A 23,735-nucleotide genomic window follows, 5' to 3' on the forward strand; every position below is an offset into this window, starting at 1 on the left:
AATCAAGTGCCTATTTTTCAGACACCCAAGAGGAACCCACCTTATCTTGCCTCTCAGGTCCAAGAACTCCCTCTGTGCCTCCGCAGAATGCAAACCCTCTGTGCTTTCTCTAGCTGTTTAAATCCACCCCCACTTTTTTGCCTTTCTTTCTGCTTCGGTGACTGGCACTTTCCCTTTCATTCACACAGGGACGCAATTGTTTATGATTTAGCTCCGCAGACACCAGTGGGAGGATGCAAGCATCCTGGCAGAGGGGAAGCCAGGCTCTGTGAAAGGATGAGCCAGCCCAAAGGTGGCAAAGGGTTGAAAAGAAATGGGCCTGGCTTTACAAAGCAGTGTCTGGTGAAGGGCTGACCAGCCGTTTCCTGGGGCTGTCTGTGTGAAGGAGTGTGGATATTGGCGGAGACTGATTCACAGCCACAAATTCTCTTTTCCTTTGTTTTCTTTGTGTTGGTCATTGAGGGCTTCCGAGGAAATTCCCCTTTTGAGATTGTATATCTGAAGGGAAGATCACAAATCTGCTGCTGCGGGCAGCTGGCAGACTTTCTTCCGTGACCCTGCCTTTTGTAGTCTGCGTAAGCGGATGTGCAAATCAAAAGCAAAGTTAATGCACAAAAAATTAAGGGAGAAAACACTGAGTTTCTTGTAAACTCTCTTCCAAATCTGGTGTGCACATATACATACATGGCTTGCCTGGTTCCCAAAAGGATTGAAGGAAGCAATATCACTTGATTATGTGGTTTGACTTTACAGGCCAGTAGCACCAACCATACTGATAATATTTTCAGCGGTGATGGTGGATGGACATCCCTAAGTTCCGTCTACACCTAGTGAAGGGATGTCTGATCCCAAGTCAGATTGTGTGCACGCTCACTTTGCTGACACGCATTCTGTGGACCCTGAATAAACTATGAAGGAGCATGGAGCTTCTAGCCCCGCTGTGCTGGCTTCCAGGAGTCAGGAGATCGTGTGGAATAGAAGGCACACCCCTTCTACCTCATCAAACGGGTGTTGCTTGACTAATGTGATACTCCTTGATCTAGGCTACTGGAAAAATAATCTGTAGTCATTTGTGCCACAGACATACCCTGTTTAGGTAAATCTCACACCTACAGATGACTCATAAATTGTAGGTGAATGAATATTTTTCCTTAAGAAAAGATTTGGTAATCAACAAATGTTCAAGTACTGACAAGGTGTCCCATCTCAAGATTTAACTGGATCTAGCCCAACTCAACCACACAGAAAGGTGGGGACCTACCTGGGTGGGCAGGTCACAGAATGGGCCTGGGCTGATAGGATGTCCAACTCAGCCGGGAGGTGAAGGAGTCCAAGGTATAGGTGCAGGACGAGCATCTGGGCCAGCGGCCTGCAGGGAGAGAAGGGCAAGGGAGGGAACAGTAGTTATTTTGACTCTTAAAATTCACTATTTAAGGGAGGCAGCATAACCTAGTGGCTAAGTGCATAGATCCTGCAACCAGGCAGAATCTGATGTTCAAATTCAGACCCTGCCACTTATTAGTATGGTAACCTTGTGCCTCAGTTTCTCATCTGTAAGATAGGGTAATAAAGTACCAACCTTGTTGTTGAAAGAATCAAATGAGTAATGCTCTTAGCACAGCGCCTGGTTTATAGTGAGTATGATGTGAGTATTTGCTGCTATTATTATTATTATTGAAAGGTGAGCTCTGAAAAGGCTGCCCATAAGTCCATTTGTTCCAAAGTCCAAAGTGATACTCTACGAGCGACCGCTAGGGCCGCCTTCTGGACAGCGTGGAGGGGCTGTCGCTTTGGTGTTGAGTTTTGCTTGTCTCTCTGAGCACTCAGAAATAGAAGAGCTTCTGTGCCAGTTACCAGTGTTTCTTGAGGCCTGACTGTGTGCCAGGCATGGTGCTTGGCTTTATGTGCATGACCTCACTGAAATCTCATAACAGTGCTGTGAAGTAGGGGCTGTCACAGCTGCAGAGATTGAGGCTCAGTGGGCTGGGCCATTTGCCCAAGGTCACACAGATAGCAAGTGGCAGAGCCAAGCTTCACACCCAGGCTGTGCTCCTAACCAGTGTGCTGTCTGTGTTTTGAAGGATCACTGGAGTTGTCCTGAGAGGCAGGTGGAGTTTGGTGACAGGAATTCAGCAACAGGTGGTATTTGAAGACCCAGAAAGTAGGCCAGGATTTGGAAGCTCTGCCAAGAGATGACAGGACTCCAGCTTGACCCATGGTAGAATCTCTACCTTGAGGACCAGTGGCCTTTGGTACTGGGTCTTCAGGAACAAGACATGAATACAGGCACGGGGCCAAGGTGGGCTTCTCCTGAACCAGGCAGAGGAGGGTGCCCCAGAAGAGAGGAAATGGTGTGTAACAACAGAGACAGAAGCACAGTGAGGATGCTGGGCCAGGGCACCTTACACCCCTCAAGTCTAAGGTCAGAGGTCATCTTGAGCTAAGCCTGAGGTCAAGTCTGGGTGATTCCAGTTGTGGAGAAAGGAGGAACGGACAACCCAGAACTTAGTGTCTGGGGGCAGTAAAGTTTATAGTAATGTAAAAGACTTGATTTGCGAATGCGATCCTTCTTGATAGAACATTTAAAACACGACTTAAAGAGATCTGATCTATGCATAATTGCTCAAAATCATCTTTCTGACTTTACCCAAGGAATGCTGCTGGTGATGGGAACAGGTGTGAGCGGCGTGCCCACCTTGCACCAGGGCTGTGTAGATGTGGGGGTTACTGATGGACAAGACTCATCTCTGTCTTTCCAGGACCTGTGGTCTGGTCCAGGGGTTTTCAAACTTTAATGTGCATAAGAATCACAGCGGAACTTGTGAGAAAGTCAGGCTCCTGGGTGCTACCCACAGAAGTCCTGATTTAGCTGGCTTCCTAAGGGACCCAGGATTCTGTGTTTCCTGGGTGGGGCTAAGGTGATTCCGATGCCTTTGGTCCACAGGCCACAGCTGAAGCAGCCCAGGCCTGATCATTGCTCTGGTTCCCTTCTCTTCATTACTGTTAACAAGAACACAGAGTCACGTGGCCTGAATCAGCAGCAGTTAACTTCTTTGTTACCACCTTCTTCCCGAATTGCCATTTTCCTTGGACTAGACCCCCACTTGTAATAACAACAATGACAGCGCACCTCCTGCCTGTTGAGTTACGATGTGCTGGGCGCAGTGTCAAGCCCTCCATGCTGTTATCTCATTTGGTCTTCACAACCATCCCTTAAGTTAGGTACTAGTATGATCCACATTTTACAAGTGAGATAAAAGGCCCCACTGTTAGTAAGTGGCTAATCTGGAATATGAATTTAGGACTAGAAGTTTCCCAGAGCACAGACACGTAACCTCCAGGCCAGTCTATGAGAGTGGTTTTAGCTCTTTGTCAGTTCAACCCTCCTTTCTCATGCTTGGATGTCTTTCTCTGGTTCACATTCCTATCTTATCCACCCCCGTTCCCAGACTCCCATATAATTTCTTCAGAAGATGATGTGGCCTGGTGTTTCCCTATTTTTACATCATTCAATAAAGTCAAAAAGGGTTGGGGCAATGGGTGGGTGGAAGGCAGGCTTTATGGGTTGAATTGCATCCCCCCTCAAATTCATATGTTGAAATCCTAACCCCCAGAATCTCAGAATGCGACCTTATTTGGAGAAAGTGTCTTTACAGAGATAATCAAGTTTAAATGAGGTCATTAGGGTGGGCCCTAATCCAGTATGACTGGTGTCCTTATAAAAAGGGGAAATTGGGACACAGTGACACATAGAGAGGGAAGAAGACATGAAGAGACACAGGGAGAAGGCAGTCATGACAAGCCAAGGAGAGAGGTCTGGAACAGACCCTTCCTTCAAAGCCCTCATAAGGAATCAACCCTGCTGATCCCTCGATTTTGGACTTCTGGCCTCCAGAACTCTGAGACAGTACGTTTCGGTTGTTTGAGCTACCTGGTCTGCTTTCCTTGTTATGGCAGCCTTGGCAAACTGCTATAGTGGGAACAGATTCCTAGGCCTCCTCCTCCGGGCCCTGACTTTGGGGTGATCTAGTTTCAGGCCAACCCATTATGCCAAGTTGTGGCACTTTTCCTTTTCTTTAACTCTGAGTGCTTCACTGTTGGCATAAACAGGGTTCTCGGCAGTCACAGGTAGGCCCAAGGCTTGGGAGGGAAGAAGGAATGAATAGAAAGGATGAAGAGGGAAGGGGGAAGGGAAAGTAAAGTAAAAGGAGGCAGGAGGAGAAAGAGGAGAGTGAGGAGCGGGAGGGGGCATGCTGGAAGGCCATTAATGACTGGTTCAGGCTCCCTTGGCCTATTTGTGGGGCAGCTCCTGTGTGCCAGGGAGCATGCAAAACACTGCGGCTGCAGTGGATCCTGGAAGTGACAGTCGCTACCTTCATGAAAGTTAGAGGCTAGATGGGGATACCGACATCAAGCACACAGTAACTCTCCTGAGTGTCCCGCGAAAGTGTATGCAGAGGACCTGATCCCGTCAGGGAGTCTGGAAAAGCTTCAGTGATGAAGTGATGCTTGGGTGGAGATCTGGAAGACTGGCAAGCATCAAATGGGTGAGGACTGAGTGTTCCAGGTGGAGGGAAGAGCATGGGTGACGGTCACATGGTGTGAGGAAGCGTGGCATCGCTAAGGAGTGGAGGGAAGGCAGTGTGGCTGGAACGCAGGGAAGAAGGGAGGGCAAGTGGGAGCCCAAGGGGCAGGGTGGCACTGGACCACAGCAGCTGTTGAGAATTTAGGTCCGTAAGCTGAGAGCCATAGAAAGCCAGAGAAGGATGTGAACCTATATAAGGCAAACTCTCATTTCAACAAATGGCGTGTTAGGATAGAGATGCTGACGGTGTGGTTCAGCAGCAAGACATCAGGCTTCTTGAGCTCCCAAACCTGCGGTTGGCTGCGTCACCTTCAGGGAGTAAAGTTCCAGGTCACTTCCCAGTGTTCTAGCCACGGTGCCCCCTCAAGAGAGCATGTTCAAGGTGTTTGTCATGGCGCCATTGGGAAGGGTCAGATAGGGACAGTTGTCTCCTGTGAGCGAGGTTAGTTAGCCAGCTTGGCAGCCAGGCCAGGCTGAGACTGGCGTTGACCAGGCAGCCCCTTGTTTGGCATCATTTGAAGGACGCAGAGAGGCTGTGGAACTATAACCTCTCCTTTGCCTCGGGTACTTTGCCTGAAGCTGGAGGAGCGGGTGCGCATTCAGGAGACTAATTACTCAGTGGGGCTGTGGAGGATGGCAGAGATTCAAGTTGTGAAGGGGAAAGAGGTGAAGGCAGGAAGCCCAGGAGGACTCCCTGAGGGTACCAGGGGGTAAGGTGGGCAGAGACAGGTCTGAAAGGGGACAGAGAGCTGAAAGGAGGCGTGCAAAGGGCTTGCAGCCAGATTTTGCCTTGTTCATGGTTACACGAAAGAAGCAGCAAGACGGACCTGTGGCTGGGGGATTTCCATCTTGGTGTTTGCAGCCCTCCATGGTGCCTCTGTCACCAGACACACACAGCATCCCATCCCTGGGACACTTCTCATCAATGCCCACCGTGGTCGGCATAATCCATGAATGGGTCCCGATGTAAACTTGAACGCCATGCCTTTGCCATGTGCCCTGCTTGCTACACAGCTATTTCCCTTCCTTTCCCTTTGAGCAGAGGGACTGGATGTGGCTAAGCAAGGATGCGTTCTTGGGGCCAGTGGTGCACACTTTGGAAAAGAGAGGTGATTCTCAGGAAGATGAGAAAGCAGCCAGGAGGCCTCTTTGGGGAGCAAGACACCCAACTCTAACTCCTCCCGCATCTCCCCACCTAATCTAGTCTCACTGATGTCTTTTCTGTTCCTCTGCTGTTCCATGCCTTTTCCTGCCTCCCTGACTTTGTGATTGCTGTTCCATCTGCCTGGAATGCTTTCCCTCTATTTCTTCACTTGGATGATTTCTTTCCATCTTTCAGGCCTCATCTCTCTTGTCAACTCCTCAAAGAGGCTATCTGTCCTGTTGCTCCCTATCTTATCTGTTTCTTCCATGCCAATCATCCCAGTCTGTACTTATCTTGTCAATTTTTTGAAAACTTGCTATTGCTCATCCTCCTTACTTAAAGTGAGCCTCATGAGGGCAGGACCTCATCTGTCTCATTCCCTGCTGTGTTCCTAGGACACAGCCTAGCCACATAGTAGGTGCTCAATAAATATCGCTCCAATGAATGACAGTGTGAATCATTCAATCTTGGCAGTGGGAAAGCCAAGACCAAGGACAGCAATGGGACCTCCCACCCTCCGTTGCTCCTCACAGCTCTGCGAAGGGGTGCACTGCATCTGAAAGCAAAGCTGACACTTTTGCCTCAAGGGCATCTGCCCCGGACCCAGGGGGCAGGCCCCTCACAGTACCCTGTGCTGCGCGTCAGGTCCTCTGGCTCAGGTAGCTTAGTTTCATCTCTTCAGAAAAACTCACTTTGGGAGCCCAGAAGAATCCAGCTTCGTTGTATTATTCATGCTTAGAGATGACTAACTTCTGGCTGACGGGCCTCAGAGGCAAACAGGTGGCGTCAGGCCCCCAGGAGGAGATATCGATCCAGCATGTTCCGGCCTCGCACCCACGGAGGCAGACGGAGCAGCTCCTCTCGCCTTCGCCACCAGTCGGATGGGAATAGCGGAAGCCGTTTGCACTGATTAATCAATGTGTGCAAAGTGCTGCACCAATGCCCCTGGGGACACGAGGAGCTTCTAGAAAATGAGGCTCTTCTCGTCCTTCCTCAGAATCTGTCCAACTTTAGAAACGATAACTGGGAGACGCTGGGAAGGAACGCTCCAGGCACTCCCTGGGGTCTACACAGCAAGCCTGCACCCAGAGAGCCTTTCCCTTGTTCAGAGTCACAGGCTGGGTCAGCCCAGCCTCTTGGTCTTTAGTGACAGGATGGTGTTGAAGTTGTAGGAGGAAAATCTTCCTCCTTACACCTCCATGGGCTTTCCGTGTTTGAGGTGATAATGGGGATGTTTCTAGTGGCAGAGATGCAGGTCGACTTCAGAACAGTCTCTTCCCAAGGAATAAATCTCCACTCAGTTGGCCCCGCAAAACTTGTTGCCGTTCTCCCAGGCCGGTCCTGGGATGTCTTCGCTGAGGGCTCGGGAAGCAGAGTCTTAAGTTCCTTGGAAAGAGAGCTGACAGGGGAGACCAGAATTCTGACAGTTCCCCCTCTGACCTATCTCTTGCATGACCCTCTCATTATTCCAGAGTGACAGTCTGAGGTCCCGATGTAGGGTAGTCTAATGGTCGACAGCACAGACTCCGGGGTAGGACTATTTGGGTTTGAATTCTGGCTCTGGCACTCAGTAGCCACACGGACCTGAGCAAGTTATGTAACTGCTCCATTTCTGTGAAATAGAGATACTAATGGCCCCTATCCCCTAGCGTTCTTCGCAGGAGTGTGTGAGTAAATACAGGCGAGGTCTACAGTGTATGCAAACCATATTTTATCGGCATTAGTTATTGTTCTCTCATTGGGCTTGTTTGAGACTTTAGTGAGACAACACAGGTAGGGCATTAAAAACATTTGCGTACCCAACACAAAGCACATAGTATTTGCTCGATAAAATATAAATTATTATTGCGACTGACAAGCTTTGCAGTCCAAGGTTTTTGGGAAGCCTGCTAAAGAATGTATTTGAACTAAAAAACGTGGTCCTGGGACGTGAAGGTCACCCGCTGCCCTGCTGTTCTCCTATCAGTCTTTTTTGTTCCCAGGGACAATCATCACCCTGTGCTTTTTCAGCACTTAAAATCCTCATGTCAGGAAGCTAGCACTAGCCAAGAAAGCAAGAGCTCCCTGAAAGAGTTTAAGCGTGGAGCAGACACGGGCTCCTTGTGCAGTAGTTTTAAGCAGCAGACGTTTCCAACAAACAGAGAAGAGTCGACTTCAGCAGCCTCTTTTTGCTCCATCACAAAAAGGCTTTGAGATTCCCACCCATCCAGGGGCGTGCACTTCCTCAGTGCATGGACTTCTTGAAAATTCTGCCTCACGTCCCCTGGCCCTGGGCTTTGAGTTTAAATCATTTGAAAATTGACGGCAGGGACGAAAGGGACGGCCTGCTGAAGGCTGTAAATAGCAAGGCCATTTTGCACTTGGGCTGCCTGCTGCTCCCCCGCCCTCCGTGAGCGACCTTGGGTAAGGAACTGGTCCTCTTCACGCTCTGGTTTCCTTCTCCACAAGAGCTCCTCTCTAGGGGGTGGCTGTGGAGGTTAATTAAGGTGATGTGTAAAGCCCCCGCCGTGTGTCTCGATGCTTGCTAATGTCCTTCCCCTTCCTTGGTGGCCCTCCAGACCATCATGTGGCTGTGCATATGGAAAAACTCGGGGGGATCAATATTTTAGAAGTTTGCAAATATTCCCTTGCACCAGGTGACCATGAGCACATCACTTGGCTTCTGGAGCAGCACAGAGAGCTGGATTATGGGAAGGGGTCCAGGTCACAGTATGGAGGAGGGGTTGCTGGCAGCCCCTGCACTGAGCTTGGCCCATCCTTGCACCATGGGGGCCAGGCCCAGAATATGGATTTTCAGCCTGCTGCTCCCCTGGGTTGTCAGACCTCTCATCAAGACCTGAAGATTGATGGTCTCCCATCCCGGAGATGGACCCCTTCCTGACCCACTGTGACCCTCCCCAGATGCCTCCCCACCTCCCACTGAGGCCTGATGGGTTAATACACAGCTGGTTCAGGGTGGATCCAAATTCAGGCAGTGCAAGTGGAGGAAGAGCGTTTCCAAGGCGATGTCCTAGTTGTTTCTAGTGACCCATTGACCTGACCCTCCCCGCCTTGCACTGCCCCCGAAATGAGCCAAGCCTTTGGAGGGCGGCTACACCTTGGGATGTCTGGCTGGGGCCCTACTGTGGTGGGAGGTTCGGATCTCACGCTAGAATGGGCCCTGGGGAAGGTCGGGGGAGGGTGGGCCAAAGCAGGCCTCATCGCCTCTGTGTACCTCCTGGCCTTTCCCTCCTCTTCTGATGGCCTGGCAGTCAGATGTGGGGTGTGGAGACCCCTATTTTAGGCATTGTAAAGAATATATCTTTAAAAAAAAACTCCGAACATGTCTTGCTGTGGGATGGAAGCACATCCTGAATCGGCTACTTTGGATCCTGTTCATATACCGCAGATCAAGAGAAAGACTTCTGGTGACTAATTAGGAGGCCTGCATTTGTCAGACTGTTGCAGCCCCAAAGTCAGTATTCTCCTGGAGTCAAGGTCCCTCTCTCTTCCTGGCGAGTCCCACATCCTGCTGGGCCTGCGTTGGCTGCTCATTTTTCTCATTATCTCTCCCCCATCCTCCTTAAAGTCTTCTCACTCCACCCAGGGGGTTTATTTTTAAACTTGCACAGTAATGCTAGGGCTGAGCAGGACACACTGCCCACATTCATGGGAAACTGGGCTGCCTGGAAGAGTATCCCCCTTTTCAAAGACTTCCTTCCTCCCTCCCTCCCTTCCTTTCATAGTTATTGAGCAGCTTCTCCATGAGGGGTCTGCCCCGAGGATATAACAACCAAGGGAGAGACATGGCCCCTGCCTTTGAGGAACCTACATTCTAATGGGGCAGGGGAGAGTGGGAGACAGCGTGCACGCATGCGCTCAGGCACACACACACGCACACACACACTCCCCAAGTAAGCCAACAAATAAAGAAATCAAATGAGTAGAAATTGTGATGAGATCTAGTCTATAAAGGAAACAAACAAGGAACTGGAGCAAGAGAAGCTGCTATAAACTAGGTAGAAAGGGAAAGCCTCTAAGGAGGTGACACAGAAGCAAAGACTAGAAGAATGAGGGACACCACACATGCAAAGAGTAGCGGTGAAGACTATTGTTCATGGAGGGAAGAGCATATGATAAGGCCCTGGGGTGGGCAAGAGCTTGTGTGTTCTAGAATCCAACAGAAGGCCAGGATACCTCAAGCAGAGTGGACAAAGGCGGGGTGTGGTCCAGATGAGGCTGGAGAAGTGGGCAAAGACCAGATAATGGAGAGCCTTGAGGCATGCAGAGTTTGGGCTGTATTCTGAGTGCAGTGGAAAGCCATTGAGGGACTGGAATTAGAAGGTGACATTGATGATTGGCATTTTAAGACCCTCATTTGGTCCTGTGTGGAGAATGGACTCTAAGAGGGGCAGGAGAGAAGGCAGGGACATGAGTTAGGAGGCCTCAGAATCATGTAGAAAAAGATGATGGCGGCTGAGGCTGGAGTGAGGCAGTGCCACAACTAGATACAGGCTGGCCCTTCCAGGAATTAGCCTGCCACTAAACATGGTCCCTCCACAGAGCTCCTGGAGCAGTACCCCACACTCATAAGAATAGAACACCAAGGCCCAAAGTCATAGAGTTGGTCAGCGTTAGCAAGAGTTTAGATACCCTGTTGCCTATAACTAACCACATTTTTTAGGTTTCTAAACACGATTAAGTAAGATCTTTGTCCAACAGTGGCTCCCCACATTTTCTGAAAGGTGGGTAAATACTTCAGTCTCTCTTTAAACCAGGGAAGCCCTCTCTGTCCTTTAGAGCTTTGACTGGGATACCAGGCCAAATGGCTTTGACCGAGTGATCTCACGTACATGCAAAACTCAAAGGTGACTTTATATGCCTAATGACCTGAATCGTGGTCGCTTCTCTCCGGGAGAAACACCAGTGTGTTATACTCTCTGGAAGAAAGGAGATGGAAATGAAACAGGACAGCCATGTAGCCATTCTACATAGAGTAATACTAACAATAGCTATTATTTGCTGCATACTTCAAGGCACTTTACTTGTAGTAACTCATTTAATCCTCCAAAAGGCTGATGAGGTAGGTGCCACTCTTAATCCTTTTTACTGATGATGGAGTGGAAGCTGAGAGGCAAGTGAAGTGATGCCCGGCAGCAGAAGTGGCAGAGTCAGGGCTCGGAGGCTGGTCGACCTCCATCGGCAGAACGCCTACTATGTACCAGCCCTCGACGGCTGTCTGCTTTGGTTGCCACTGTGGTTTCAAAACCACATAGAAAAAGACCTGCAGGAGATCATCCAAAATGTTAGCAGGGCAGGGATACGAGCACGTCTGTTTTCTTTTTTTGGTTTTAGGGTTTTTTTAAATAAAGATTGGCTCTGAGCTAACATTTATTGCCAATCTTTTTTTTTCCTTATTCTTCTTCTCCCCAAAGCCCCCCAGTACATAGCTGTATATTCTAGTTGTAGGTCCCTCTGGTTGTGGCATGTGGAACGCCACCTCAGTGTGGCCTGATGAGTGGTGCCATGTCCGTGCCCTGGATCCGAACCGGCAAAACCCTGGGCTGCCAAAGTGGAGCGCGTGAACTTAACCACTCGGCCACAGGGCAGAACCCTTGTTTTAGTTTTTTAATGTTTTGAATACACAGTGTCTGGTACATGGTGGATATTCAAAAACTATTTGTTTAATGAAATTGTTGAGTTAATGACAATGTGTTACTTAAAAATTATTTTTATATAATTAATATATTTCATTATAGGAAATGTAAGTAAAACCAGAAAATAAAATTTACCCATTGTCCAGAGATAACCACTGGTAAAATATTGGTAATATTGATTGATATCTTTCCAATTGTTTCCCTGTTTTTATGGCTGTCTGTCTGTCTCTCTACCTACTTGTCTGTCTAGGCATATATATACGTGTGTAAGTGTGTGAAACAAAAATGGGATCATACTATATTTATAGACTTTTTAACTGACTTTTTCACTTAGCAATATATCACAGACATTCTCCATTCCATTTAATATTCTTCTAAAGTAGAATTTTTAATGGTGGCAGTGCATTCCTCTGTAATTTATTGAATGAGTCCTGTATTATTGGATATTCAGTTTGTGCTTACTGTTATCAATAATGCCGTATTGAACATCCTTCTACAAAAACATTTATGCATATCTACATAACTATTAACAAATAAAGATTTATATTATATATTGAAACATATTATTATGAAACATCATTTTATATTGATAACATATCGAAACATCATATTATATGTTGAAACACACAGAAGAAAGACGCTTATGTTGGGGGCTTTTTTGGGTAGGCCAACTAGCACATTTCTTCCATCTGTCCTTCAGAATCACGTAAAGCTGAGGAGATATTTAAAATAGTCCCCATGTTCCCAGTCCTGGTCATTACTCACCTCTCAAATATGTGTTTCTTACAATCCTGAAGCAATGGAGGAAGGTTAAGAAAAATCCCCTTTAGTTGTGGCTAAAACGTGGGTCCTGAAGTGAGACAACTGGGTTAAAATTCCAATCTTATCCCTAGCCAGCTGTGTAACCCTGAGCGAGTTCATTTTTCTGAGCCTCAGTTTCCCCAAGTGTAAATGGTGCATACCTCAGAGGATGTAATGAGGTAAAACAGGTAAAGCCCTTCAGAGCATCTGCCTGGCTTGGAACAAATGCTCAGAAAATGGTGATTACTGTTATTATGAGGATGGAGAAGAGTTTCCTCGTAAGTTCAGTGTTTTGGAAAACTCCCTCCCAACTACAGGGCAGGATCTGAGGAAAATGAATTTAAAGATCACTCCACACAGCCTCTGGCTCTCTCACGCTTTTATTTTTTTTGTGTGTGGTGTGTGAAAGTCTAAAGTGTTAAAAAAACAATTAGCTCTTTTTTCCTTCATTGCCAAGAACCAGGTTTGTAGCTGGATTCGAGATCTATTTAAATTCTGTTGTTCACAGCAGCATAAGGAGTGTAGCCTTCCTTTCCATTCAGCCTACTCTGTTTTACAACTGTCTATTCTAAAGTAAAAACAAAGCAGGTAGAAAAAATGCAGGACTATCGACATCAATCCTAAATTGCTTTCAGTTTTATATAACAAAGCAGAAAATATCTAACCATTAAAACACAGACCACAGTAAGAACTAACCTGACTCGTATGTCGTACATCATTTGTTACCACAGACATGCACCTGGCACATAGTAGGTGCTCCTCGAACCATGTTGAATACAGTTCTTGAATATATGTTTTCCTTACAAACAGCAAGCTGTTGAGAAATGAATCAATAGATTCATTTAATCTAAATACTCTCAGAGCCTGTTCGGAGGGACAGAAGAGGATGACGGATGATTAAATGAAGAGATGCTTTTTGAGTTTGTAAGTTGAGTGTTGGGAAAGTATTTCCTCCTAATTCATGACTCTTGAAATATGTTTATGATCCTGGTGAAACTGCTGAGGGATTTTGCTAAACTGCTGTCGCGGGGAGAACATGTGATAAAGCGCTTCTGATGGCCAGGCCAAGTTTCTCCATTTTTGTCTAACTACGGGAAATGTTCAGAAAAATCTTAGTGTACGTGTAATAGTGTATCCTCAATAGCAAAATGGCCCTAGACATCACGGATAACACATTTGACTGTAAGGCAACCCAACACTGGGCCAAGATATTAATTGCAGGGCAAACCTCTGAAGTCAAATAACTATGAGGCACCCCATAATTTCCAAATAAATCACTGAAAGGGGAGAACTGCCAGTGTCTACTCCTCTTAGGTATTTTATTCTTCATATGCTTTGCTAGTATTGGTTGACTGCTTTCTATGTGTAAGAGATCACACCATGGAGATTCAAAGATAAAATGTGTTCTCTGCTCTCATGCATCAGCTAGTGGAGGGGAGAGACAAACCAACAATTGGATGGAATCTTAGAAGGAATGAAACCATTGCTAGGCACAGCATGCGCTGTGGGTCCTTGAAGGAAGGAAGGACCCTTCTTACTGGAGAGATCAGGGAAGGCTTTGCAGGAGAGGCAGCATTTGACATAGGCCTTGAAGGATAAGAAGAGTTTTAATTAGCAGAAGTTGGAAGGGAAGGGCCTTCCAGGCTGAGGGAACAGCATGAACCAACCCAAGAAGGCTTGGAAGTACTTGGTGTGCAACAGGGAGAGGGAGTGCCCCAGACTGATGAGATGGGGAAGGATATGGTGGGAGGCGAGGCTTTTCAGACCACCTTTGGTGTCATTGAAATGCTTTGCCAAGGACTTTGAGCCTTAATGTCTGGAGAGTGGGAAGCAATGGGAGGTATCTGATAATGTAAGGGCTGGCATATGCAGGTCTTCCTTTAGAAGAACCTCAGTGGCAGTGGGAAGAAGTGATTGGAAGAGCAAAGCGTGGAGGCAGGAGACCAATCCTCAGGTTCCAGCTTCCATTTTCCATCTGTTTAACCACTTTGTAGCTTGGACAGTGTGAACCCGTGCCTGCTTCCCCCTTGAAGGCTGTGATCCATACCTTTTGGGCTCTAGTCTCCTGTGGCTTCTCCTCCGACATAACTGGCTGCATTGGGGATCTCTGAGAATGTGGGGTGTCCTCCAGGGTGGCTGCCTCTGCCATCTCCCTCTTCAGGTTCCAGATTGTTCTCCCTTGAAGATCCATCTCTCCCCTCTGCTCTGACTCTCCTGCATCTGCCTCCAACTCTGGCTTCTCCCCAGTGCCCCGTTTTCACTGCCTGCCCAACACTCAACTCCATAGGGATGGGTGACTCACCTCAGATGCAGCATATTCCAGGGCAAGCTCAGCATTTGCTCTGTTGAATGGGCTTCTCCTGGTTATGGCCATTTTCTCGCAAATAACCTCTCCATCCATTCCTCTTTCCTCCACACCCACACCAAGTTCTCTCTCATTCCTCTGCTGAGTTCTTGTCAGTTGCCAAATCCTCCTCATTTTTCTCCCCAAGTGATTTTAGGCCCATCCTTTCCCTTCTACTCTCACAACTCTAGTGTAGGATCTCTTGACTATTTCAATTCGACGACTATTTACCGAGCACCAGGGACTGTGTGGGGGATAAAGCAGTGCAGAGGAAGCCCACGGCCCCTGCCCTGGACCAGCTTGCAGTCTGGTAAAGAAAATGAACAGTGAGGAAGGGCTTGAAGACTGATGAATTTTGCAGGGATGGAAACGCAGAGCACCGTGCCCCTCGGCCTCTGCTCTGCCTCTGCCCAGCCCTCCCTCCCACCAGCCCCCACCAAGATTTTCCTATAAAATATTACCAGAGCATCTTCTGAATTCCCTTCTCAAAAATATCCACTGGTTCCCCACTGCTTGCAGATTAAAGTCCAAGCTTCTTTGCAGTGGCATCATCCAAGGTCCTCCATGATCTGACTCCAAACTAGTTTGCATTGACGCTGTGCATCCTGCTTGCTCCCTGCCCGGCAGCACCAGTTACTTACGCTGGGAGAAGACCAGCTCTGTTTGCCCATGCCTGGGCCTTTGTTCACGCTCTCCCTTAGTTCTGTGTCCACGTGTGGAAAGCCTGTTTGTCCTTGTGGCTAAGCTGTCACAGCTCCCACCAAATCCTCAAGGCTCCCTTCTTCCTCCGCCCATTGGCACCCCATCACAGCTCTTATCACAGTCTGTCTATTTACGATTTTGCTTCTCACCCTCTGTCAAGGACAGGGAGCTTTTCTTATTCATCCTGAATAATCATCACAACAAAAATAATAGCGAAATCTCTGCGATGCACCATATGTGCCCGGCGCTGTGCTGAGAGCTTCCTCGTTACCTTGTTGCATCCTCATAAGGGACACATGGGGTTGGCACTATCCCCGGCCTCACTTGACAGGTGAAGTAACTGAAGCTCTGAGAGGTGAACTGACTTTCTGGCTTTAACTCCAGAAATCCTGACTTCAGAACCCAGACCTTTGGCCATGACTCCACCTGTCTTCCCTTCCTGTGTCTTGTCAGGTTCCCTGCACTAAGTAAGTCCTTAATAGGGGTAAGTGAATGGGGACACTGATGCCCAGAGCAGTCTCCTCAAGGTCATACTGCACATCACAATTGCTGAGAGATGGCAAATGAAGGATGTTTAGTGGCCACCTCTTCTCTTACACAGATGAACTAGGAAATGGGGGCAGTCTTCAAAGGAAAACTAAACATTTTTGACTGATTCAGTTTCAGAGGATTAGATGGCAGCTCGTTGAATCCAGATTGATTTAATTTGACTTGACTTGGGTGGTGACATGCCCATATCACACAGCCCTGTGGACCAGGTCGCCAAAGCAGAGAACTTTCCTTTCACACATAGCCTCTGCCTGTCCGCCTGAGCCTGCGAGGAGACATTTAACCAGAGGAACAGTCTCCCCCCTCACTGCCCGGGACCTGTCTGTTTCCTTAAGGAAGGGGAGCAGTGTGGGCCCAGACCCTCCCCCGTAGGCCTGCCCTACTCAGCTCCAGACAGAGCTGCCTTTGTGAGCTCAGGCAGGCAGGACCTCTGTGGCATCCCAAGCCCGTAGGAGCGGGGCCAGCGGGGAGAGCTGGGACGGGAAGATTGGGAAAGGCAAAGAGCAGCTTGCCCAGAGGTCTGTATACAGACAGCCACCACCAGGCTGCTAGGGCACTTCCTCCATGCCTTCCTGGGCATGACGAGGCAGGCTCACCCCGGACAGCCTGGAGGAGCGCAGCCCAACTTCTAAAGCCTGACAGCGTAAGACACTCTGACCTCTCAGAACCCCCCAAAGAGAACATCTGTAGTGTGGGACATTTGGCAATGGGAGAACGCCCACCCTGCCTCCCTACTGCCTCTCTGCACAGCCTGGGAGGGACTACAAGGTGGGTGGCCTTTCCTCGCTTTATTTCTTCACTTGGCTGGAGTTTGGCTCATCTTGCTGTGGTGTAGACATCTTCATAGGCAGCGCGGTCCTCTATATCCTGGCTTAAATGCCATATGTTATTATCTAAACATGGCAGAGGATACACAGATGGGCAGATGGACAGACCAATAAATAAGTAAATGTCAGGAGTCTTGTCTAACACACCATGCTTTCTACTCTGTGATTCAGTGATGCCATGCAGCCGCTGCATTTTGGGAAATCTTACACCCCACCCCATCCAGCACATGGCATTGTGTTCTTAAGATTTTTAAGCGAGCAGAAACAAGTTCTGAGAAGCTGGGACTTTTGTGACCTGCTCCTTAGACCATGAGAGTCATTCCGTTGTGTTACAAGCCCAGTGAAGAGTTCTCATCCCACAGCTTCCCCGAGGGGCAGAGCTACGATGCTGCTCCGGATCCAACCCCACAATAACCAAACCTCGAGGCTGACTCGGTGGCTGTTTCACTGACAAAGCCTGAGACTTTTATCAAATGCCATGCTGGAGTGGCTCTGTGACCCTGGAATTCAATCGGACGAGTGTCTGGGTTTTTGTGACCCTGGGGTTGATGCAGTGAGGCAGGCAAAACAAAGCAGATCACAGGAGGTGGGTCTCACCTCCAAAGAGAAAGGTTTGCCAGGGAGCCAACCTGAGAAAAAGTCATTAGCTCCATCTTCAGTGCTCATGAAATGAGGAAAAAGATTAGGACTTAAAAAGGAGTTGGCCAAGCCTGTCTCACTGGGAGCTCCTGCAGCCTGCCCAGAGGAAGAGCCGGTGTGTGGTGTCTGGAAAGGAAGGCTGGCAGTGCTCTCAGGACCACGGAGAGCTTTGAGCGAAAAGCCAGAGGGGATCTGAAGATGTCGGGAGACACTGGGTGTGTGCGTTATTAAAGTTATAAACATAAAGCTTAATTGATTTTGATATACAAGACTCATCAGGTAGAGGTCAGAGGTTTTGAGGAAAACATGCCATTTGCATCTAGGTCACCGCGTGTTCAGGGGGTGTTGTTCCAGCAAGGACAGAGGCAGATCGCTGGGTGAGGTGAGCAAGGGCACAAGAGGAGACAGGAAGATGAAGGGACAGAGAAGAGCCTTGTTGGGGGAGGTCTTGGGTCGTTAATTGCTGGAGAAAACCCCAGCCAGGGTTTTGGGGGGGGGGTGTGGTGTGAGCCAGCCCTCTTTCCAAATTAAACAGTTCCTGAAGTAATGTGTCCAGAAGGGCCCAAAGTCCCGAGGAGGGGAGTGCTGGGCAGACGGAAAGCTGGCTCAGAAAGGAGGGTGGCAGAGTGGGGAGTGGGAGATGGGGAGAGGGGAGGAAAGGGGTTCATGTGAGGGAGTGGGAGGCTGCAGTCCTAGACACCATCCCAGAGCATGAGGGCCGATTGGGTCTAAGATCCCTTCCCACTGAGAGTCAGATGGATGTTTTGTGTTGGGTGGGGTTCTGGAGATGTCTCAGGAATAATAATAATAACAACTTTTAGAAAATGTAATCTTGTTATGTAAGGTAATGTTATTTATTTGTATCATCATCATCATCATTATCCTTAGTTAATACTTATACAATATAGCACTGTGCTAAGTAAGCATTTTACATATGTTTAGTTGATTCTATTCTCACAATAACCCTATTGTGAGTGAAGGTGCTATTGTTATCCCTGTTGTAGAGGAGGGGAAACTGAGCTTCAGAGAGGGTATGTCGCCTAGCCCCGGTCTCATGGCCAGTAGTATCTGAGTCAAGACTTGACCTTGGCAGGGCCTGGCTCAACCAGCCTCAAGAGAAAGAACACTTTGCATGTGGACAGAGTTGTGAATCTAGCACAGGTAGAACCACCTCAAAACACCCTAATTTCCACTTATGGAATGTCTACGCTTCCATATTTTATCAAATCTAAGACGCCATAAATTCTAAGATACACCATCATTTTACATACCACTAAGAAAAAAATGCTGCGCATCTTGATTTTAGAGATACAAAAATACCGAAAGAAAACTGCGTCTGAAGCTTGGTGAAATATTTTAAGTGCCACAGTGTGCTAGGAGCTTTGCCTCTGCAACCTCATTTCATTCCAACAATAGCCCTTCCTTATCACTCCTGCTATTACAGATGAGGACACAGGGCATAGAGCAGTGGAGCTTGTGCCCAGGGTCAGTGACACAGAGCTGGGGAGCTGCAGAGCCTGGATTTGTCCTTGGCAACTTCCTGTGCCAAAATTCCTGTCCTTAACTACCATGCCACATTGCCTCTGAAGGAGATGCACCAACTTTGTCATTTGTTCCTTCTGGTGGGCAGCTGGCTGGGCAAACCAAACACACAATGGAGGCAACTGACGTCAAAAAAAGGAAAACCTTGGGGCCAGCCCCATGGCATAGTGGTTAAGTTTTCACTCTCTGCCTCAGAGGCCAGGGGTTCACCGGTTTGGATCCCAGGTGTAGTCCTACACACCACTCATCAAGCCAGCTGTGGCAGTGTCCCGCATACAAAACAGAGGAAGATGGGCATGGATGTTAGCTCAGTGACAATCTTCCTCAAGCAAAAAGTGAAAGATTGGAATTAAATGTTAGCTCAGAGACAATCTTCTTCACCAAACAAAAGCAAAGAAAAGAAACAAAAACACCTTGCCCCATTCCTCTTCTCAGGCTTATCTGTGCCTGGGCTCCCTGAGTCTTAAGCTCCCCGGAACTCTGGTTGTGAGGTCAGGTGACCCCTTTAGGAAGATCCTTGCAGCTCTGCCCCTTTATCTTCTAGTTCCTAAGCCTCCTCAGTCCAGGGTCTTTCTCTGACCTATTTCTCTCTTTTCTCAAACTCCACTTGGTGATTTGTGCCAGATTTTGCAGCGTCATCCTTGACCCTGAACTTTATTCTTCCCACATCTTCCTTGTCTCCTCCCATCTTTCCAAGTGTCTGAACTCTTTGGCCTCACCCTGCCTTGTTCAAGAGTCTTATTCATGTCTTAATCACTTCCTAACCCTGTTTCACACCTCCTTCTTCTTAAAAATTTTCTAGAATCCCTGCATGTTAAAATGAAAATGTGGGCAAAAGAGAGGCAAAATGAGGGGATTGCATGTGTGGGACAAGACAACTGGACAAGTTTTCTTGCTTTAATTTTTGACCCCAAGGCCTCTGTCACCCATCGTGGGCTGTGCATCTACAGCTGGCCTCTTGGATTCCCCACTTGTGTCATCATCTTATATAGTCTTGCCCTCTGACTTGACCTCTTGGCTATTCTTTCCATAATTTTCCATAGTGAAGAAGGCAGTTGTCCTTTAATGAAATCTTCCCCATCTGTTTGAAAACCCTTGTTCCCTCCCCTTCCAGCCACTGCCTCACCCTTTCCCTTCACATCACTTTTCAAAGACTTCCCAACACTGGAGATGAAGGATGGTACTTGGCATTTTCCCCATTCCTGATACTACTCCCCACTTCAACCAGAAGTTGAAATCACAACTTGTAAATTGTTCTATTGGACAATGCCCATTTTCTTTTTTTTCCTGATTAACCTTCTTTTTACTCATCCTCTGTCCTTCAGAATCTCTCTTCTTTTTCTTTGCATGACTGTGAACTCAGCCTAACCTCCCACAAAGGCCCACTAAGGGGAACTTTAACAAAATTTCCACTTTCAACGTGTGTAAACCTTTATTGAATGTTAGATATATCTGTTTTCAGTGTTTGATCAAAGTCTCTGATCAACCTGCACAGTACAAGTTTCCTTTGCTCCAAGTTCCCCCAGGGCAGAGAGAAGTGTCCTTCATTCATTGCCTCCATACATCACGAGGCCACAGTAAACATGTGCTGAGTGAAGGAAGGACTAACAGTCTTTGCTGGGCGTTTGCGTCCATTTGGGACGGGAGCTCCATGAAGCCATCCATTCTTCAACAAGTATTTATTGAGGCCCTACCATGGGGCAGGCCCTGTGTTAAGCATGGCAGATGTAACAATGAATAAAACAAGTCTCTGCTGTCTTGGAGCTGAACTTCTAATGGAAAATGATTGCTTAAAAATCATTAAATTGGTGTCTAGCCACCTAGTGTTGGACTCTAATAAGTGTGTTGGAGAAAGTCTTGAAATGACTGAAAGTTGAATTCATATTCATCCTAGGAGAACTAAGAAACTGGGAAGGAGTCAGAGAATGAGATGAGAACATTTCTTAACAGCTTTCTTGAGATATAATTTACACATCACACAACTTACCCATTTAAAGTGTACAATTCGGTGGTTTTACTATATTCACAAAGTTGCGCAATTGCCACTAATTTCAGTCATGTTCAAAAAACCCTACATCCATTAAGCAGACACTCTCTATGCCCTTCTCCTCCAGCCCCTTGCAACTACTAATCTACTTTCTGTCTCTGTGGATTTGCCTATTCTGGACATTTCATATAAATGAATCATATAATAAATAGTATTTGTGACCAGCTTCTTTCACTTAGCACAATGTTTCCAAGTTTCATCCATGTTGTAGCATGTTATCAGTACTTCATTCCTCTTCACAGCTGAGTAATATTCCATTGTATGGACATACCACATTTTGTTTATCCATTCTTCATTTGATGGACATTTGGGTTGTTTCCAATTTTTGGCTATAAAGAATAATGCTGCTATGAACATTAGTGTACATGTTTTTGTATGAATGTATGTTCTCATTTCTCTCGAGTACATCCTTAGAAGTGGGATTATTGGGTCATATGGTAACCATTTGAGGAACTAACAACTGTTTTCCAAAGTGGCTGTACCAATTTTACATTGCCACCAGCAATGTACGAGGGCTCCAATTTCCCCACATCCTTGCCAACACTTGTTATTATCCATCTTTTGAGTATAGCTGTCCTAGTGGATGTGGAATGCTATCCCACTGTGGTTTTAATCTGCATTTCCCTGATGGCTAATGATGTTGAGCATCCTTTTGTGTGGAGATGAGACTATCTGTATGACGTTTGTGAGGCAACTACTGACGGGGTTCCCAGCACAGAGCCTGCATGTCATAGATGCTCAGTAACAGTTGCTGAATGAACATAACTAAGAATGCAGCAAAGAAAAGTGCCTTGAAGGACATTGACTCTATTAGCTATGGCAGCCCTGGAGGAGGAATTGTTGTGAGAATATTTTGAGGGAGAATATTTTGCAAATATGAAGCAATGTATTTTGACCCCTCTTACCCCATCCTGCTGCCTTTCAACCATGTTCCAATTGGAGCCTCTCTTCCCAGAAGCTGGGTCAGGAGGACTGTTGCCCAGAGCCAGAGAAGGAAAAAGGAACACAGAATATACAGGACAGTCTGCTTAACTGCCAAGACTTGTGAGGAGATTTGCAAAATTGCCTGAGCTCCCCTTTAGCACAGTGAGGGCTAGGCCTGGCAAGCAGACAGACAGTGGAGCTTCTGCCACTGTGTTGGGGGATGCTCATCTGCCACTGGGAGTTAGACCCAAAGACGGCGCTGGAAAATAAGATGTTGTGTGTGTGTGTGTGTGTGTGTGTAGGGGGGTGGAGGTGGCTTTGGCTTTGGAAATATCCCAGTGAGTTGAGAGGAACCCTGAGGGTAGGGCGGCGGGCCCTGCAACATGGGGAGGCCTGGAGAGTTGAAAGTGTTGATGGATGTGATCCAATGGCAAGTGGGTATAGTTTGCACTCTGGATCTCCTGCTGTTCCTACGTGATGTGAATGCTGAGATGAGAGCCGGAGGCCATAGAGGGGGGACCCTACAGTGGGGCCAAAGGCAGACCTCCTGGGCAGGAAGGCAGAGACCTGGAGGGGCCACGATCCATAGAGTTATCACAGGACCCAAGAATCCCACTTCTAAGAGCTAGTCAGCCAAGGAGCCGCCCTGGGCTCTCACCAAGCCAGGAGAGACCAGGACCTTAACTTGAGCCCTAAAGGCAGAAGGTGGGCAGTTACAGGGCAGGCAAAGGGCTCCACACCGAGACCTCAGGCCCAGAGGCCCCTGAGTGAGCCTCTCCACTCTTCAGTGAGAAGCTGAGTCACTGACCCTCACTCCTCTGACAGCTGAACGATACTTCCGAGAGGAGCAGGGAGGGCAGCCGAAGACGGAGGAAACTTAAGGGCCGAGCATTAGCTAACAGGATTGTTTAAATTCTTACACTGGATGAGACCGAAGCTGTTTTCAGCTACCTAATGGGTGAGCCCTGTGAGGGAGCCCAGATTACAGACAAGCGAAGAGCAACTATAGTCATGTCACGTGAGAACACTGGGGGCCCTGCCCCCTGGGCCAGTTTATGTCTGGTTAGCTCAGCAGTGAACTAGCCCAGCTCAGGACATTGGTGAGGGGGAGGGACGTGGTTAGAATCTGACCTAAACCTGACAGTGTTGCTGTGTCTGTGGCTGCTTCCAGGGGCCTGCTCTGGGGTCAAGGAACGTCTGGGCAAGAGAATTTCTCCCCTTCAACCAGAAAAACAGCTCAAAGTGCACGTCCTTTGTCATCTTTGGCTATGATTCTTTAGAAGCTTTTGGAGGCATTTGGATGGGCCAGGCTAAAGAAACGTCACTCCTCTCACAGTGGCGCCTCCTGGGTTTGAGCCCTTCCTTTGCTTCAGATGCTGTGCTAACTCTTATGTGTGTCACTGAATCCTCCCAGCAAACCTCTGAAAGTAGCCACCGTTATTAATCATATTTTAAAGATAAAGAAACCAGGGACTTGGTGAGGTTTCCTAGCATCCACTCTGGGTAAGTTGGACCAATATTTGAACACAGGGATCTAGCTGCAGAGGCTGGACACTTAGCACTGTGTATACTGCCTCTCATTTTTCTGCCTAAAAATTTCCCTCAGAATGGAAGCAAGATCGGGTTAAGAGCTGTTTATTGAAGAAACATTTTAAAGTGTTACTGTTTGTTATTTGTAAAAACAAAATACTTGCTCATTTCACAATATTAAGGAAGGTTAAATAGAAAATGACATGTAACCAAAGTGGTAGAGAACCCGAGTGAGAACTCTGTTCAGCTGCTCTTCTCCCTGCACAAGCCAACTCCAGCAACCTCAAGGCCTCAGCTTTGTTTATGTAACTGTTCCCAAAAGACCAGACCCAGCTCAGCTCAAAGAATGTGTACTTCCACCCACTCATCCATCTACCAACCCACCCATCTATCCATTCATCCACCCACACCCATCTACAACATCCATCCATCCACTTATCCATCCATCCACTCATCCATCCACCC

The 23,735-nt window shown here is 47.7% G+C and overlaps 1 protein-coding gene and 1 long non-coding RNA gene across 16 annotated transcripts in view; one reads left to right on the forward strand and one right to left on the reverse strand.

The window, feature by feature from the left end:
- FGF1 (fibroblast growth factor 1) overlaps window positions 1-23,735 on the forward strand; it is a 95,872-nt gene that overhangs the window by 12,242 nt on the left and 59,895 nt on the right. For 3 of the 15 annotated variants that reach the window (XM_070570513.1, XM_070570517.1, XM_070570523.1), the window contains exon 1: window positions 3,748-3,907. The exons of 9 other annotated variants lie outside the window; for them this stretch is intronic. The gene's annotated coding sequence lies outside the window, so the exon portion shown is untranslated. Of the gene's footprint in view, window positions 1-3,747; window positions 3,908-16,266; window positions 16,530-23,735 lie in introns of those variants that run through there. 3 more of the 15 variants (XM_070570516.1, XM_070570522.1, XM_070570512.1) reach the window with 3 other exon arrangements.
- On the reverse strand, window positions 10,730-15,215 carry LOC139075279 (uncharacterized). Its single transcript, XR_011525509.1, has 3 exons — window positions 14,972-15,215; window positions 12,863-12,980; window positions 10,730-10,992 (listed from the first exon to the last, which is right to left on the reverse strand). It is a non-coding gene; the product is annotated as an uncharacterized lncRNA (long non-coding RNA).

This window comes from Equus przewalskii, chromosome 13 (assembly GCF_037783145.1).
Source record: "Equus przewalskii isolate Varuska chromosome 13, EquPr2, whole genome shotgun sequence".
In the NCBI taxonomy this organism is placed as follows: domain Eukaryota; kingdom Metazoa; phylum Chordata; class Mammalia; order Perissodactyla; family Equidae; genus Equus; species Equus przewalskii.